Raw genomic sequence first — 20,521 nt, 5'->3', positions numbered from 1 at the left:
TAGGCAGCTTCTCCTAGGTCCTTTATAGAGAAACACTTCCCAAGCCAGGACTTAACTTCCTGCAGAGTTGGGATGTCATTTCCTATGAGTAGTATGTCATCCACATACAATACCAAAAAGCTAACTATACTCCCACTAGCCTTGACATATACACAGGATTCATCTTCACTCCTAGAAAAGCCAAATTCCTTGACTTTCTCATCAAAGCAAAGATTCCATCTGCGAGGTGCTTGCTTTAACCCATAAATGGATTTCTCAAGCTTACACACTCTATTAGGGTACCCTGTGTTGACAAAACCCTCTGGCTGACTCATGTAAACATCCTCAGCCAACTTTCCATTAAGGAAAGCGGTTTTGACATCCATTTGCCATATTTCATAGTCATGAAATGCGGCTATGGCTAACAGAACCCTAATAGACTTAATCTTGGCCACTGGAGAAAAGGTCTCATCATAATCAACTCCCGGAGTTTGTGAGAAACCCTTTGTAACCAGTCGTGCCTTATAAGTGTGTACATTACCATCCATGTTGGTCTTCTTCTTGAAGATCCATTTGCACCCTATAGTCTTACGACCTGGTACATTCTCAACCAAGTTCCAAACTTGATTGTCATACATGGACTGTATCTCGCTGTCCATTGCCTCTTTCCACTTGGCTGACTCAGGGCCTGCCATGGCTTCCGCGTAACTGTTAGGTTCATCCAGACCTATCAGTGTCTCATCACTGATAAGTGTATCACCTTCCGCAGTAATATGGAATCCATAGTAATGCTCAGGTGCATTCCTAACCCTTGTGGAACGCCTAAGAGGTACAGACTTGTCAATTGGCTCAACAGGAGTTTCCTCCTCAAGTTGAGTGCTAGGGTTTGAAGTTCCTTCACCACCTGACTCTTGAATTTCTTCAAGGTCAACTTGCCTCCCACTGTCTCCTTGGCTTATGAACTCTCTCTCTCGAAAGAAAGCCCTCCTAGCTACAAAGACCACATTCTCACTAGGTCTGTAGAAGAGGTAACCAAAGGATTTCTGTGGGTAGCCGATGAAAATACACCTCTCACTTCGAGGTTCGAGCTTATCATGAGTCTCGCGTCTCACGAAAGCCTCGCAACCCCAAATCTTAATGTGGTCTAGTTTGGGTACTTTACCAGTCCACATCTCATGAGGAGTTTTGGCAACTTTCTTTGTGGGAACTAGATTAAGGATATGGGCGGCAGTCTCTAAGGCATACCCCCAAAATGAGATTGGTAGCGAAGCTCGACTGATCATGGAACGAACCATATCTAACAAGGTTCTATTACGCCTCTCAGCTACACCATTCAACTGCGGTGTCCTGGGAGGTGTCAATTGTGAGACAATCCCACATTCCCTAAGATAGTCGAGGAACTCTGAACTAAGATACTCACCACCTCGATCGGATCGAAGCATCTTAATGTTCCTGCCCAATTGATTCTCGACTTCCTGTTTAAACTCTTTAAACCTCTCAAAAGTCTCTGACTTATGCTTGATTAAGTAGACATATCCATATCTACTGTAATCATCAGTAAAAGTCAAATAATAACGATTAGCATCCCTTGTGGCATGTTTGAAGGGCCCACACACATCCGTGTGTATAAGATCCAACAAACCTTCACCCCTCTCACAAGAACCTGTGAAGGGTGACTTCGTCATTTTTCCAAGTAAGCATGATTCGCAACTATCATCTGACTTTAGATCAAATGACTCTAATACTCCATCCTTTTGGAGTTGGCCTATGCGTTTCTTGCTTATATGTCCAAGACGACCATGCCATAATGATGCTTTATCCAAGTTATTATCATTAACAGAATCAATACACAATACTATTTCCTAAGTTATCAACCACAGATACAGTTTCATACACACCATCACAAGGTAATGCTTTAAAATAAAGAACATTATTAAAGCAAACAATAATCGAACCAACTTCATTATCAAATGAAAAGGTGAAACCTTGTTTATACATTGCATGAAAGGAAATAATATTTCTTGCCATTTCTGGCGAATAACAACATTTATTCAAATCTAAACTAAACCCACTACTTAGCGATAAAGTATAAACTTCAATCTTGGTGACAGGTAAAGCTTTCCTATTCCCCATGATTAAGTTTATTCTTCCATGCTCCACATTCTCACTTCTTCTTAGTCCCTGCAAATCAGAACAGATATGAATACCACAACCGGTATCAAGGACCCAAGAGTTAGAATGGGGTGAGTTATTAGATAAGATAGTGTAAATACCTGCATGGTTGGGTTTAACTTTCCCATCCTTCACATCTTGCTGGTACTTTGGGCAGTTCCGCTTCCAATGTGACTTTTCATGGCAATAGAAGCATTCAGCCTCTTTAGGGTCAGAAGAAGGAGTGACAAAACCTTTCTTGGTTCCACTTGAAGAAGAGCCATCAAGGGTCCTAGCCTTGGTACCCTGCGAAGAGCTCTTCCTCTTCTTCCCTCTACCTTTCCCGATTGCCAAAACCGGGGCGGAGTTTGGAGTAGGAGTGTTAACAACCGACTTACCCTTAAGACCTGTTTCTGCGGTCTTGAGGAGTCCCTGAAGTTTGCTGAGTGTGACCTCTTCCTTATTCATGTGATATGTCATGCGGAATTGATCATATCACGATGGTAAGGAGTGCAAAATGATATCTATTGCAAGCTCCTCAGGGAAGTTCACATTAAGCTTTAGCAACCGATCCACATACCTTTGCATTTTCTGCATATGGCTCGTGACGGATTCCCCGTCCTTCATCATGGTTGTTATGATAGAGCATATGATTTCATACCTCTCTTGTCGTGCACTTTGATGGTATCTTTCCATCAGATCTTGGTGCATTTCAAAAGGGTAGAAGTCCTCATAGGACTTTTGGAGTTCCGCTGTCATGGTGGCCAACATGATGCATGCCACTTTTGTAGCATCCCTTTCATGTGCCCGAAAGTCAGCGATCTCCTGGGGAGTTGCAGTGGTCTCATCAATCTCCTTAAGCTCCTTGTCAAGGACATATTCTTTGTCCTCGTAGCGGGTAATCATCCTGATGTTTCTGATCTATTCATTGAAGTTGGATCCATCAAAAGTGACTTTCCCACACAAGTTCATAAGGGTAAAGGAACCATTAGGATTAGAGCCAGAAGCAGCATTGTTTGAAGACATCTGAAAGAAGAGAACAAGATTAGTTTAGATATTAAGAGAGTCCTTAATAAAACACCCAAATGTAATATTAAGGCTAGAATCCAATCACAATATATTATAACTTAGAAGAGGTATGCCGTAATCCAAGCTATAACATATTTGAAAGGTAGGTGAATGACGATTCACCAATTTCCACCATGAAAAACGAAATATAGATATTAGGTTTTTAATTGGTTCTTAGAAATTCCTAGATTCTTTTGAGATTCAATGAACTTTTCAAAGGCATGTTTCAATCTCGAGTGTGCCCTCCAAGTTTTGTGACTGGGATACCGGGGATCACAAAACGAGGTGTGAAGTAACCATGCAAATCACTTGGTACCCTCAAGGTTTATCACTCAATCGATGTGCCGGTAAACCACACACGCTCCACCGATGCTATGGTAAACCTTAAGTCACCCTTTACCTACCTTGTTAAGTCCAAGTTAGTGTGCCGGTTAACCACACACGCTCCACCAACGACTTAAACAAAGTGTAAAGTGTAATTTCATGGATTAGCACCTTATTCACATTTTCCTAAAGTAACTAAGATTGAGAATTTAATAGAAGCATTTAGTTACTTTATAATATTCATCATACTTTTAATGAGAATTTATAAGTCCTTGTCTTACCCGTTCGACTAACGACCCTCCACCGATCAAGGAAGCGGTGGGTGAGAGTGGACACCCATTAAGTTGCCATTTTATAGGCAACAACCTTATACCCCCCTTATAGACCGGCTTCGTGAATGAGGCGTACTAGCGGTAAGACGACCTGACGTTATACATATATATATTAGTAACTTATAATATTATAAAGTATAAGGGTTGAATTTTAACTTTTAAAATTCTAAGGGTTGGAACTAAAGTTTTAATCAAGACTTTACATGTTCCAAAACTTGAGGGCAAGTTTTGTAAACTTCCAAAACTTTTCATTTCTTATAACTTATGAATTAATTGAGTAATAAAAATGAAGACTCTTCATTTTTATAACCCTTGTGTTCTTTTAATGGCTTTAATAAAAGTGAGACTTTTGGTTTTCCATAACTTGAGGACAAGTTATGGACTCCATTAAAACACATTATGATCATGAATTAAACTACCATGAAGGTTACAAACAATTCCTATGATCATCTAATCTTTATAAGTTCAAGAACATGAATATGAACACTTTCAAGAATAAAAAATTACACTTAAAAAAAAACTTGTAATTTTAATAATTGCCATTGTAAATGGATTAGCATAAACATTACACCATCTAAAACAAGCTTTAAAACATCAAAACAGTTTAGGGTAATGTTTCTAGTCCATTTCCAGCAACAAATGTGCAAACTTTCATACGAGTAGAAAACAGAAAAACGATTTTTTTCCAAGCTGTTTGCACAAAAAAAAACAACAAACGAACCATGCTCTGATACCACTGATGGGTTTTGAGCATTCTAACACTTCCTAAGTGTACATGCAACCCTAATAACCTTGGATCTATGTTTGTCTAATTATCATGCAAAGTTGAATTCCAAGGTTATATTCCTATCTAGCATACATGGGGAACAAATTTTAACTTGCATGAAAGATAGAATAACTTACCTTGTTGTTGCTTATGATCCTTGAAACCTTGTGAGCCTAGCACCCCAAGTGTGATGCCTCAAATGCTTCACACAACACCAAATGCTTTTGGAATGACTTTAGAGAGAATACACACTTCTAAAATCGGCCTAGCCCTCTTGTTTCTTATGTGTCGCCGATTTTGGTGGAGAACATGTTGCTTATATAGTGTGTCACATCTAGGGTTACACCATGTAAACCCTAATGTGGCATGACTCTTCATTTCCATGACCCATGGGTTTGTAACTCCCATGGAGCCTCCATGGAGCATTCAATGGGTTTTACCCAACTTGATTATCCATGGAGCCTTTTAGCCCACTATACAAGTTATGGATGATTTACATGATCAACCCATATATTTAATTAGTCATCTTTTGATCACTTAATTAATCCTAGATTAATTCTTGATCAATACTAATTAAATAATACTATTAATATATTAGAACTTATAATATATTAATAAACCACAAGTGTTATTTCTCTCATTTAGTCTATCCAAATGCATGATGCCATGCAACCCAAATGGACCATGCCGGGTCGGGTCAAGTACATACCAGAAATAGTTATGGACTTAGACACCTTATCCAACAGGGCTTACATGAGTCTGAGACAAACCCTAATTTTTAGGGTTTTCACCCTATTTAAACCTCATTATAGCCTCATTTGGAGATGTTTAACCAACCTCCACCCCCTTGTCCCAGAAACGAAACCCAAGAGTGATTTGGTGAACTTTGAGCTTGATAAAATAGATTTTGGTGTCTTAAGGTGAACAAAAAGAAGAAGAAACCCTTGAAGAAGTTTATTGAGCTTGTGGATCCAGGATCACTTCCACTTTTGGAAGCTTTTTGAGGTAAAAAGCTTACACCTTTGTGCTATTCTATGTTAGATCTAGTTCATGGAACATTTGTGCATATTTTTGAGTCCTTTGTATTAAAGGAGAACTTTTGATCTACTCCAGAGCCAATGGATGCTAGATCTTAGCTCCATTCAGTCCCGATGTTCATAAAAATGTCAACTTAATGGAGCATTTAGACCCATACATGTGTTAAGACCTTTATTAAGCTATTTTTGAGCTCTAGATCCCCATTAAGCCATGCATGTGTGTAAAGTTGCCAACTTTACGAGATAAGTGGTCTTATTGAATTAGATCTGAGAGTTTGGCTTGACGTCTTGAAGATTAAGTGCTTAATGGAGTTGGGTGGCAAGTTGGGGAGTACGTTGGGCGTACCTAGCTGGTACGTTGCGCGTACTAGCCCTTGAAGGTGTACGCTAAGCGTACAAGCTTAGTACGCTCCACGTACTAAGTAGATGGGATTTTTGGCCTTGCATTCACATTTTGGGCCATAGGTTGGGTTTTCTTCACTTGGGCCTTGTTGGGCCATTAGACTTCTGATTTAGGCTTTTGGCTAGTGCTTTTCGTTCCTTTGGATTTTTGTCCGTGATTGGCTTCGGGCCCATTTTGGAAGATTGGGCCACATTTTGGGCTTTGGGTGATCATTTAGGATTTGGGCCTTTGCGGCAATAAGTTAGGCCATAGATTTAGGCCAAAATAGGAAAAGTGTAAAAAGGTCTTTTACCGTGGGCTTGGGCTAAGTATATTGGATTATTGGTTATGGGCCGAGACCCACTATTAATTAGATGTTGTTTTATGATGATAGTGTGGGGATTTGTCGGACCATCAGGCAGAGATTTATCTGTGTGATTCAGCAGTTAGAGCTGAGTTTCCTCACCATGTTTTGTGGGTCGAAGGCACCAATGTCGGCCCATGGTTTGTTATGTTAGGATGCTAGATGTCTGCGTGACTCTTGCATGTGTATGTGCTTGTATGATTACTGGGTGGGGCCCTATGGTTATTTTATATGCTATTACTTGTTATACTTGTATGTTTGTATGATGGGCAGGGCCCGTATGTGAGTTAGGGGGAGGCCTGTTATACTCAGTGGATGGGGCCCGTTATGGAGAGGTGCTTTATACTCAGTAGGCGGGGCCCGTTATGCGAGTTAGGGCAAGGCCCATTATACTCAGTGGGCATGGCCTGTTATTTGAGTTAGGGCGGGGCCCGTTACACTTATCGGGCAGGGCTCATTATATGTTTCATATGTGTGGTATGTGGTATTTGGGGGAAACTCACTAAGCTTCGTGCTTATGGTTTTCAGTTTATGTTTCAGGTACTTCTGGTGCAAAGGGGAAGAGCTATTGGTGATTATAGTGCACACACTATTTTGTTTCGCATTCTTATGATTACACTGATGTTTTATGATCTAGATGATACTTTTTGATATGCTATGGTTATAATGATGTTTGGATAATCACTTTAGTTAGTTAAAAATCGAAAATTTTTGGTCTATATTTTTCGGGCGTTACAAGTTGGTATCAAAGCCTTAGTTTGATGGCTTCGGATATACTCTCGGGTGTGTCTGAACTCAAACTGAGGATTTGGTAAAATTATTCAAAAAGGAAATATTTATAAAAGGGTTTTCTAATACAAGAAACGTGTGTGGTGCATGCAATAAACCGAGCTCAAGTAAGTTTTCCCAAAATACCCATACATGTTATATGATATGATTTGATCTGTGAATCGCATGCTAGTGAGGACTAAGGATCTGCTCAGTATTTGCATGATAGAATTCTAGGAGAAATGCCTTTGTATGCCTATTGTATGAGCTTGTATACTTGCATGCTAGTACTGATCAGTCGGTGATAGGATGGCCAGATTAGGTTATGCTTGATTCCGATTACTCAATGCTCGAATGCTGCTTGCTTTGTTCTTTATAGGAGTTTTCACTAACTTCAGCTAACTAGTAAGTGAATATGTTAAGTTACATACTACTGAGACTAAATAATTTTAAAAGGTTAGGTTTTAACTCAATTACACAGCTCTTGTTTGAGTCCAACCGTTGTAGTGTGAGACCTCTCATTCGAAGAATTATCCGGTTTTAATGATATGTAATTGTATTCGTGAGCTAGTTAGAGGGAGTTCCTTCTGCAGCTGATGGCGGAGAGTGGTGTGCTGATTACCCTAGGAAAACCTAGGAAGAGATTTAGTGTTGGGAGCCTTACCTAAATGAGGATTAATTGTTCGGATAAGGAGTGACTTGGAGGACTTAAGGCAATCTTTGAGGAAATTACGGATAGATGCGGAAGGTAGTATGGGCCCGTACTACTGGAAGCAGAGGATCCGTACTCGAATCAAGGAGAGCTGCGATGAAACCAGGAAGCTTGTTGTAAGGGTCGAAGTATGTTGTAAGGTGTCGAAGGTTATTGTGTTTTCGTTAGTATTGTAATGTTATTACAAAGGCATATTGATTTCAAAACTGGAATGTAATAGCCCTTTGTATTTTTTGCGTGCTTTCTTTTTCCTATAAATTAGGAAGGATACTTAGACTAGATAGAACTTTTGCTACACTTCTGTCTGAAACTCTTGGTATCATGAAAGCATAATATGAGCTGAAACAAGATATATTTACTCTCTGTGTTCATACTACATATCAATTTTGATCTCGTTTCAATACTCGATATTCAAATCACTACAATTGGTATCAGAGCAGGAATCATACTGCAATGATCTGATTTTCATTTTGTATCAATCGTATTTTGAGTCTCGTCTTGGATTCAAAAGTTTCCCCACCTTTGATAATGAAAATTATCTTTGATCTTCAGTTGTGATTTGATTCTGCAACTAGTTTGTTTAATCGAGTATTCTGCTTGCATTTTCTGATCAATTCATCCATTAATTCTCAAATTTCTGAAGTTTTTCAGAGAATTCGTCCGTATATCAATGGCGAATTTCAATATGAAAACGATGACGTCTTTTTCTGATCTTCTAGGATCTTCAACAAAGATTCCTATGCTTATTCCAGAGTATTATAATCAGTGGGCTGATCGCATGGAAGACTACTTAAATGGACTCAATGAGGAGCTTTGGGATTGTATTTCTGGAAATGTTCTTCTTCCTGCAAATGTTCAAACCATTGGTTCATCTGCTTCAACTCAAAGTGTTTCTGATCAATCAACGAGGTTGAAGAAGAATGAGAAAAGGTGTATGAGAGAGCTTCGTGGTTCTCTTCCTCCCGTTGTTTATAACTACGTTCGTAGTTGTAAATCTGCAAAAGAGATCTAGAATACTCTCAAGGAGATGTTTCAAGGGAGTGAAAAGAATACGATCAACTCTGTGAAGCAATGTCTGGTGGAATTAAAAGAGTTCAAGGAAAAGGAAGGTGAATCTATCGAACTTTATTACGATCGCTTGAATGAACTAATCTACAAATGCAATTGCAATGGAATAACTAGGTCAACCATGGAGTTTAATCTCACTTTTGTTATGGGATTAAGGAAAGAATGGCGAAATGTGAGTCTAATTGTGAAGACTCAACAGAGTTTCGATACATTAACTCTGAATGATCTTTACAATTTGCTGAAAACTCATGAGCCAGAAGTTATTGAAATGGCTGAAGAATCGGAGATAAGCTTGGGAGGACCACTAGCTTAAGTCTCGAAAGTGTCTGAGAAAGAAGCAAATGAAAAGGAGAGTTCTGATGCTGAAGGATTTATAGTCAACTCGGATGACGAAGCCATTTCTTTTTACTCCAATAACAAAGTCAAGAAATTTTATAAAAAGCCTTTTGGTTCGAAAGTAAGGACTGGTGAAGCAAAAGTGAGTTTTTCTAGAAAAGTGAATGAGGAGAAGAAGTTTGAAAAGAAGGAATCAAAGTCTGAAGATTCGAAAGTAGAAAAGAAGCTCAAAGGAGATTCTGGTGTCGAGTATCACTATTGTCATGGCACAAATCACATGGCAAGTGATTGTATGCTTCGAAAGAAAGAGGAGAAGAAAAGTAAGATCAAAGACGAAACGTATTATGTCGAACGACTGGAAGAAGTAAGAGCAAAAGCAAAAGGGTTATCTTTGGTGGCGAGAGGAGAGGATAATGATGAAGGAAAGTATCAAGTGTGATCATCAGGCTCTGATGATGACGAAATGCGTAATCCTACACATGGGGCAATGTATGTAAAGTTTGAGGAAGAAGATGGGGAGAACGTAACTGGTCGCTGTTTTATGACGAAAAGTGGAGACAAATCACCCATGACAACGAAGGTACGTTCTATACTTCAATCTTTTAATATTCCTTTAAGTGCTTACGACTCTAAATTAACTGCTTTTAATGATACTGTTGCTTATTTTGATAATTTGGTTATCTCTGCTAGCAATGAGGCTAAGAAATCTAGTACGCAATTATTAGAGACAAAGAAGCAGTTGGATTCCATGAAAATGAAAGTAGAATATCTAGAATTGCAAATTACTAATCTCATGTGTGATAGGGACAATTTGAATAATGAAGTTCGAATGTTATTAGCACAGTGAAACATTTATTGTAATTCAGCTAAGAGACTATATGCAAAGTTAACTGCTTTACATCATTCTTCTAATATAAGCAAAGAGAAACATAGGAAGTTATTACCATTCTTAGCTTTTGAAAGAGAAAAAATTAATTGTGTGCCCTATGATTGTGAAAAGACTATAGCTGAGTTTGATAAAGTTCCTGATAATAGGTTTGCTTATGGAATTGTGAAGATAGATAAATATTTGGATGCTAATGAATTAGTTGACATTGTGAATGAAACCTTAACCAAAAATGAACAAATAAAGATATTGAAAAGAACTGAGAATTCGAAATCTGATTCTCAATCTAATTTTGCTGATATCGAAGATAATTCTGATAATGTTAGCGAAATTAGTGAAATAGAGGAAGAAGAAACTATCGATTGTTCTCAGTTGTCTGTCATTAATGTCAAATCTTTGAATAAAGGTAAAGAAAAATATAATGATTCGTTAGTTAAGACTGACACTGATCAACCCTCCTCTTCGAAAGTTTGTGATTTTGATCATGTAAGTGTCAGAGACAGTCAACCTGACAGTAGTGATGATGAGAAGGATGATGATGAAATTTTGAAAGAAACAAATTCACCAACTGATGTTTCGAAAGAAAATGAAATTCCAAGAGTTGTTGTTGATCAGCTATATGGGGAAACAGAAAATTTCGACAAAGTGTTAAAAGAAAAAGGTGCTCATTATCTTGAAACAAATATGGTTGTGTATCCAAATTTCAAGTGCTCAGATGATGTTATCTTTCCAAATCAATTATTTGTTACTACTGGGAATGTTTATAACATCAAGCCTGAGTTTAACAAAATGGTAGAAGAAGATAATAAGCAAACATCGAATGAAGGTTTTTTCTCTAATCAAAGTACTGTAGAAAATAATCTAACAAAGAATTTATATACTTTTCAAAGACAAAAACTTCAACGAACATGGGTAGAAAAATCAAAATTTTCGAAAGAAGTTGAAACACAATTGGAAGTTGAGTCACAAAATGTGAAAATAAATTCACAAGAATTTAAAGATCAAATTGACAAATTTTCGAAAGAAAATAGAATTTCAAAGAGACAAGCACGAAATAAAGTCTTTTGGAAAATTGTTGAGTCTCGAAAGAAACAAAATGATTTGAAAAAGAAAAAGACTGAAAAGACAATGTCTGAAAAGGTTAAGACAATGTCTTCATCAAGTTCAGCTAATAAGAAAAATCCCGCTCTGTCTAAAAAGCATTTGTCTCAATCAACTTCACCAAATGACTTTTCAAAAATTAAAAATCAAGAAACAAAGTTTTTGTCGCAAAATCATAATCAAACATCTCATGAAAAGAAGTTTTCAAATCCACAATCTTTGAAGAAGTTTCATTTTCCTAATCAAACAAGGTTTTCCAATAATGGTTTTTCAAAATCATTGCAATCAAAGAACAAGTCATCATCTTTTCAACATCAAAGGATTCCATAAAAATGTTTTGAGTCAAAGGTTGAAAATAAAAAGGTTGTTCAATTTCATCTAAAAAGAAATGTCAAATTCACATCTCAACAACCAAATTTTCCTAATCCTCCAGCCAAACAAGCTTTCAAAGTTTCATATATCAAGGGTAGATCAAATGTGCACACTATCGATCCTTGGCTTGAAGGCAAAGGGAAGTCTTATCAAATAAGAAAATACTTTCAACAACAAATAAAAAATGCTTATGAAAAGTATTTGAACGAAATGTCGAATGTCAGTTCATCATCGAAAGATTCGACATCTTCAGTCAAGGCATGGCGCCCTGTTTCGAAAGAAACGACAACAAAGCCACAACCTGAGAAGAAAAAGGTGAAAGTCAGTGAAAGTCCTAAACTTTCGAAATGTTATATTTCTGAGCCTTTACCAAATGAAGTGGACTTAATTGATAGTGTCAAATCTAAAGTTCATAATTGGATTTTAGGATCTTCATTTCATAATGTGTTTCAAACTAATCATAAAGGACCCAAAGAGCCTTGGGTACCTAAATTCTTCCACTGATTGCAGGTTTTGTGTGACGAACAATATGATGAGCAATGGTATATCGACAGTGGTTGTTCTCGTCACATGACAAGAAGAAAGGAGAATTTACGTGATTATCTAAGTTTGGAAAATGTTGGGGTCGTAAAATTTGGAAATAATCAAAAGTGTCAAGTCAAGAGATATGGTAAAGTAATAAATGGGAAGTTTACTGTTAATCGAGTTGCTTACATCGAAGGTCTTCAACATAATTTGATTAGTGTTTCGCAACTTGTTGTGGGCACTGGAAATCAAGTGGTGTTTAATGAAGAAGGAAGCATTATTTCAAATGTCAATACAAACGAAGTTTTGCTCAAATCCAAAAGAAAAGGAGACATGTTCACTATAGACATAAAGCCAATTGTTGGTGTTCCCTCCGTGTGCTTCCTTTCGAAAGCTTCATAATATGTTAGCTGGCTTTCGCATCGACGTCTTTCTCATTTAAATTTTCGAAATCTTAATAAACTAGTTGTGAATGATCTTGTTCGAGGTTTACCTGTTTTAAAATTTGACAATGATACTTTATGTGCAGCTTGAGAACAAGGTAAACAACATCGACAAGGACATCCCATTATCATCGATTCAAAAATCATTGAACCATTGGAACTTCTTCATATTGATCTTTGTGGACCATCAACTATTGAAGCCCTTAACAAGAAACGGTACATTTTAGTCATTGTTGCTGATTTTTCTTGATTTACTTGGGTTTATTTTCTCAGGTTAAAATCTGAATTTGCTCAAGTAATGATCGATTTTATCAAGAAAATTGACACAAGTTTGAAGAAGAAAGTTCAAAAAATCAAGAGTGACAATGGCTCAGAGTTCAAGAACAATGTTCTTGATTCATTTTTAACAGAAAAATGAATTTCGCATACTTCTTCTTCGCCCTACACACCTCAACAGAATGGTGTTGTTGAAAAGAGAAATCATTTTCTTTGTGAAGCTGCAAGGACGATGCTCACATATTCGAATCTTCCTCAATATCTTTGGGCTGAAGCAGTCTCTACTGCATGTTTTACACAAAATAGATCATTTATTCATCGAAGATTCAACATTACTCCTTATGAAATTATCAATAACCGAAAACCTAATGTCAAATTCTTTCATGTTTTTGGTTGCAAGTGTTTTATCATGAATCTCAAGGATAATCTTTTGAAATTTCAGTCCAAAGCTGACGAAGGAATTTTCTTGGGTTATTCTCATAATTCGGTTGCATATCGAGTGTTGAATAGACGAAGTCGGAAAATTGAAGAAACATTCAATCTCACTTTCGTTGATTATTATGTCAAACAAGTTGAAAAGTGTTTCGAACAAAAACCAATTATTAATGAATCGAAAGATGACTCTGATAGCCTTAACTCGTCTGATTTTGATTATGATTTAATTTTTGGTGTTCTAGATAGGGCTGCTGATGCTGAAGTCAATGCTCAGGATAATCAACTTCCTGAATCATCAAAGCATTCTTACTATTTGACACTTACTAAATATGCTGTTGATATAAACTCGACATCACATTCTCCTGGAAATAGCGAAAGTATGCAAAATGATCAAGTGGAGGGGGAGAACTTGCATTCGAATTCTCATGTTGAGGGGGAGCTTTCTTTCGAGGGAGAGAATATGAGAATGAATGATGATGTTGAAGGGGAGAAACCTGAAAATGAAATAGTCGAGGGGGAGCTAAATATGTCGAATAATAATCAATATGAAACTTTTCATGATCTAAATGATAGTAATTCTGTTGCAGGTTCAGATAATGATGAAATGTTCGAAGACGCGTCATTGGATTTTGATCCAACATATCCACCATTGGACAAATGGACAAAAAATCATCCAAAGGAACAAGTTCTTGGTGATCCTCAAGATGGAGTTCTAACAAGAGCTCAACTTCGTGCTAAAAATGAGGTACTCAATACTCATCAAGAATTTTGTATGTTCAATGTCTTTATTTCAAAAAATTAAACCAAAATCAGTCAAGGCTGCTATGGAACATCCTGAATGGGTTGTTTCCATGCAATCTAAACTTGCTGAATTTGAACAAAACAAAGTTTGGCGTTTGATTCCCAAACCAAAAGATGTTTCGATTTTGGGATTAAAGTGGATTTTTAAAAATAAAACTGATAAAGATGGCAATGTTGTTCGAAACAAAGCTAGGATTTTAGTTAAAGGTTACTCGCAACAAGAAGGTATAGACTATGAGGAAACATTCACCCTTGTCGCAATACTTGAGGTTGTTCGAATATTTTTGGCCTATGCAGCACACAAAGATTTTGATGTTTATCAAATGGATGTCAAATGTGCTTTTCTCAACGGAGAACTTGAAGAAATAGTGTATGTTGAAGAACCTCTAGGTTTTATTAACGAAGAATTCCCTAATCATTGTTATATCTTAGATAAAGTTGTATATGGGTTAAAACAAGCACCAAGAGCATGGTATGCAACTCTTACCTCTTTCTTAAAACAATCGAAATTTAAACAATGATCAGTTGATCCCACACTCTTTCGAAAGAAAGTTGGGGATCATCTTATGCTTATTCAAATATATGTCGATGATATTATTTTTGGATCTACTGACCCTGCTTTGTCTAGAGATTTCGAAAATCTGATGAAAAACCAATTTGAGATGAGCATGATGGGAAAAATAAACAACTTTCTAGGATTGAATATTTGTCAAAGTAGAGAAGGAATTTTTATCAATCAAGAAAAATACACAAAGAATCTGCTTGAAAATTTTGGGTTGACGAATAGCACGAAATTACGAGTACCAATGGCGTTTGGAACAAGGCTATCTCCTTCGTTAGATAAACCTGCTGTTGATATTACTTTATACAGAAGCATGATAGGTTCTCTAATTTATTTTACGGTAAGTCGACCTGACATTATGTTTTCTGTTTGTAATTGCGCTAGATATCAATCGAATCCCAAAGAACCACACTTAACAATAGTGAAGAATATTTTTCGATATCTCAAAGGCAAAATTTCGTTAGGATTGTGGTATCCTTCGAAAACTGGATTCTTCATACAAGCATTTTCAGATGCTGATTTAGGAGGTTGCAATCTTGACAGAAAAATCACAAGTGGTGGATGTCAACTACTGGATGGGAAGTTAGTAAGCTGGCAATTGAAAAAGCAAACATGTGTTTTGATCTCCACAGCAGAAGCAGAGTATGTTGCTGCTGTAGCTTGCATTTCACAAATCATATGGATTCAAAGCCAACTGCGTGATTATGCAATCAACATGAAGAAAATTCTGCTGTATTCTGATTGACAAAGTGCCATATGCATTTGTCACAATCCAGTGCAACATTCGAAAACTAAGCACATTGCTCTTCGTTATCACTTTATAAAAGATCATGTTGAGGATGGCAATATCGAAGTTCATTTTTGTAAAAACCAATGATCAACTTGCTGATATTTTCACAAAGCCATTAGATGAAAATTCATTCGTGAGAATTTTTTTGGGGGGGGGGGGTCTAGGAATGATATAAGGAAATTCAGTTCCTGGATTGATTTTGAAAGAGTGATAAGAGAAAAAGTTACAAAAGTGTCGATTCAGAGGCGCTGAGTGTTCATTCAGAGGATACAGTTCATCGTTCAGCGTTTCGACACGCTTCGCTTTCGACATCATGTATTATCCACTTAATCACAAAATTTTCATTTTTTTTGTTACAAAATTTTTTTTGTTACTTTTATGCGAAAAATCAAAAACACCAAAAATAGTTTTGTTTTGTTTTACTATTTTGAAAAATTCAAAAATACCAAAAAGGTTTTATTATTTTTGTTATTTTCTTCTTCTTAAACAAAAATCCAAAAATATTTTCTTCTTTTTGTTTGATTTACATTTGTTGTGTAGCGAAGATTTTTCTTTACAGAGAAGAGAATGAAAGTTTTTTTTTGTGGTCCATGCTTGATGCTTCGACGGAAGGTATATTTTTGACACCTAATGTACTAGTTAAGATGTCCCTAGAAGCATGCTGCAGCATGTTGACCTAAGCCTCGACAATGCTATGAGTTTTGAAGCCTTAATGGTTTTCTCATTCTGAGATTTCCTTCCCAATTAGGCTATATTCTCATTCATTCATGAGCTACCTTACTCTTCTCATTGGAGTTAAGAGTTTACTGCTTCGTCCAATCATAGCAGAGGTACATTCGTTTTCTTAAACCATTCTTTTTCATCCCAAAATTCTATCACCTTCACACACTATGACACATGTCCAAGAGATTTCCGGTATAAACCAATCAGGATCTAGACATATCAAAACTCTGTGTTTACGATCTAACATCATGAGACCGTGATGAAATTGAAACCCTAAGTGTCGAACCAAATTATGGAATTGATGGGGAACTTTGTTCCAGAAATGATCAAACCTTTGTTTCAGTACCTGTTTTAGATACTCAAGATCATATTCTTTTCTTTGTAGTAATCTTGATCGAATGTTCGAAACCCACGACATTTTTTAACCAACAAGATTTAGGTCTAATTTTGGTTTCAAGAATATGATTTCAGTATGAGTATCATTCTCAAAATTTGTTACTTGATAAAATTTTCAAAGCTTACTTGTCACTGACTACACTGGTCAAACAGGTAATTTCATTTACAACTTTTCACTCTTATGTTTAGTTGTGTATTGTAATGAAATTTTAAGCCACCTTCGAGACATGACTAAAAGAATCCCTTCGATACTTCTCATCAAGTAGTCGATTATAATTCACGGGAAACCACACAAGCTGTTGATCATCTCTCTTGATGATTAGCGAAGCAATCTTTGCCCGAGATTTATCTACTTTTATGTCGAAATTATATTTGACATCACAAATCCATATTTTTCTTATTTTGCTTCTTATCTTATTATTTGGCACACAACACTCACGAAATCCTTGAGGTTCTGAGTATTACCAACTCAAGCTCATGATTTCGAAAGTCTGGCACATTACTTCGCTTTCAAAGCCAAAAGCGAAAGAGCCCAACCTCCATTACGAAGGTTTTGGTCCTTATCTACTATGTACTCATGAAAAGACTTTTGATGTGATGGTTTGGTAACTGTGCGCGTTTCTAGGAAACTGTACTCATCACTTTTTCTGACATGGCGTATTTGACGGCTAATGGTGTGATTTTCAAGGGACACCTGTTATGTTTATTGATGGTAACCGTTTGAGATTCAAATTAGGGATACATATAAAAAGGGCACTTGGGTATTCATTCCAACTTTATGCTTTCTAAAGTTAATCAAAGACAATCTGTGCCCTCTTTATCTCTCTATTCTTCAAAGCTTTCAAGAAAATCCTAGTAATGGCTGCCCCTTAATCTAACACCACTGAAGACGTATCTTCTCAACCTATTATGAAGATCCAAAGTACAAATTATCAAGTTGATGGTGATGTCTCTGTTTATCCAGAAGAACTCAAGATGTTGATTATCGCTCTGAAACATTCAGTTTTGTCAACTGCAATGTTTAGTTTGTTTGATGTTCCGATGTCTTGGTTGTCCATTGCTGGTTCCACTGCTTCATACAGCAAGATGATGGACACAGTTACATTCAATCTAAATAATGACAAGAAGTTTTGCCTATCCAAGAAGCTTTTCGCTAAGATTCTTTAAATCCTTAATTCTCCACCTTTCTATTGTTGGATTAGTGTCTAAGCCCATAACTATTTTGGTATGTGCTTGACCCGATTGCGATCATGGTCCTTTTGGGTTGCCTTCACCAAAGCAACTTGATAGGATGATTTATGGAGAAAGAGATTGATTATGATTTATTAATATATTATATGAATAATATATTAAGAGAGAAATCATATTATTTAATTAATAATAGTTAAGAACTAATCAGAATTAATTTTGTGGCCAAAAGACATTAATTAAATAAAGGGGACTAGAACTGTCAATTGTGTGATAGTTGGATATTGGGCTAATGGACTCCATAGAGGATGGAGTGGACGAAATCTATGGGGAAACCCATTAGAATTCGGCCAAGGCCTCTAAAGGAGGAGTCCATGGGCTGCTTAGGGCCTAAGCAGTCAGATTAGGGTTAACTAGTTCAAAACCCTAATAGCCTCACATATTTAAGGACCCCTAGGGCACCAAAAAACATGGCTAACTGATTCCTTAGGGTTTCTAGACGTTTTTGGTGTCCTCTCTCTCCTCCTTCTTCCTCCTTATTGCTTATGGTGTTTGTGACTCCATTAGAGGTGTGACATTTGTGACACTAAGCTTTCAGAATCCAATTACAAGAAGGAATTGAGATTGTTATTGCTACATAACAATCAAAGTAATATCTAAAGCCTAATTCATATGTTATTTGATTATCACATGCTAGATCTAGGGTTTATGGCTTTGGATGATTATTGCATGTTCATTAGACAAACTAGATCCAAAGCTTTAGGGTTTGCATGTACACCATAGGAATTTTGTAGTGCTCAAAACCCTTTCAGTGGTATCAGAGCCTAGGCTGTTTTTATGATGATTTGATGCTTAATTGTTCATTGCTTGCTTCAAAAATCGAATTTTTTGGGTTCTAACTGGCAGACTCGCCGAGTCCATGAATGGACTCGACGAGTAGGTCCTACTCGACGAGTTCCATTATGGACTCGACGAGTCCAGGGCTCTGGTGTCGGGATTTTTGAATTTTTTGCCAGATTTTGTTGAGGATAATTGCCAAAACTCGTTTTTCTTGCCAAAATCCGAATTTTTAAGTTTGGAATTATTATCCTCATCAAAATTGATGGATTTGGTTAAATATGGATAATATAGGATTATTATTAGTCAAATATTTGACCTAGTAAGTTTGAAAAGTTTCAATTTACACCCCTTAGGTTTTATAGTTTAAATTTGAACCTTAAAAGTTTTAGTTTTGAAATTTAAATAGTTAAACCCTAATATTTTGAAAGGTTTCAAAATTTGTCCTCAAGTTTTGGAATTTAAATTTTTGATTAAAAGGTTAATTTGGAAATATTTAAATTCTAAACCCTAATGTTTTGAAATGTTTCAAAACTTGCCCTCAAGTTTTGGAATTTAAAATTTTGATTAAAAGTTTAATTTTGAAATTTTAAATTCTAAAACCCTAGTTTTGAAAAGGTTCAAATTACACCCTTATGGTTTTATTAAGTTAATTAAAAGTATAATTAAAAGATAGTTAATAAATCCATAATGGTATGGTTTATATTTAAGGTGTAATTTATAAAATTAAACCACCTAGTATTTTAAAAGTGTAAAATACACCCTTATACTATATAACGTTAAGAGTCTAATATTATATATGTATAACTTAAACTTCTAGTCTTACCATTAGTAGGCCTCATTCACGAAGCCGATCTATAAGGGGGGGGGGGGGAGGTATAAGGTTATGGCCTATAAAATGGCCGTTTAATAGGTCTCCACTGTCACCCACCGCTTCCTTGATTGTTGAAGGGTCGTTAGCCGAACGGGTAAGATAGGGCAAACCCTCTCCTCATTAAAAGTATAATGAATAAAGTAACTAAATGTTTTTACTAAATTCCCAAATATTAGTTACTTTAGGAAAAAGTGAAATCGATGCAATTCCACGGAAGTACACTTCGTACCCTTGTCGAGACAATTAGTGGAACGTGTGTGGTTAACCGGCACACTAAGTTGGGTTTGGCATTGGTAGTGAAGGGTGACTCAATGTTTGTCATAGATCGATGGAGCGTGTGTTGGTAACCGGCACATAGATTAAGTAACTGTAACAGTGAGGGCACCACGTACATTCACATGGTTATTCACACCTTATTTGTGATCCTCTGTGACAACCCGAAATTTCTATTCTGTACAACCATTCACTTCAATAGAAGTCAAAACTGTTTCTGCTAACTTTCAAGCTTTTTAGTGTCAGTTTAAGTGTTTTAAAGTTAGTACTTCAAGAGATAACCAGAGAGAGGATACCCTAGGGTTTATTGTGCACCAATAAAGTCCCAAAACTCCAAGAGTTTGGAGTTTACGGCCTAAACATGGTGTTTACAGCCGTAAACTCTAAGGAGTATAAATATGACACTTAGTCCACAACCAAACAAGGAACAGGAAGTAAGGTGAGCTATCAGTCCTAAGTCCTTTCAATCCTACTTATATAACTATATCTATATAGATACACATTTAACAGAATATAAGTTTAAAAGAGTTTAAGTAAAAGTATTTGACATGAAAAGGAGTTTGTAAAACAGTTTGAAATAAAACAGTTTGGTAACACAGTTTGAAAAGTAAGAAATCCACTTGTTTGGTAGTTATTAATCACATGTGATTGATATAATAACTATAATAATTCAACTTGTATTCCCCCCCATAAAAGAATTTAAAAACATTCAAAAGGTTAATTAAGGGGGTATGAACTCACCTGTAGTGAGT

Source organism: Lactuca virosa, chromosome 7, assembly GCF_052849685.1.
Source record: "Lactuca virosa cultivar CGN04683 chromosome 7, Lactuca_virosa_CGN04683_v6, whole genome shotgun sequence".
NCBI lineage: Eukaryota > Viridiplantae > Streptophyta > Magnoliopsida > Asterales > Asteraceae > Lactuca > Lactuca virosa.
Note: the sequence above shows the minus strand (reverse complement) of the source record.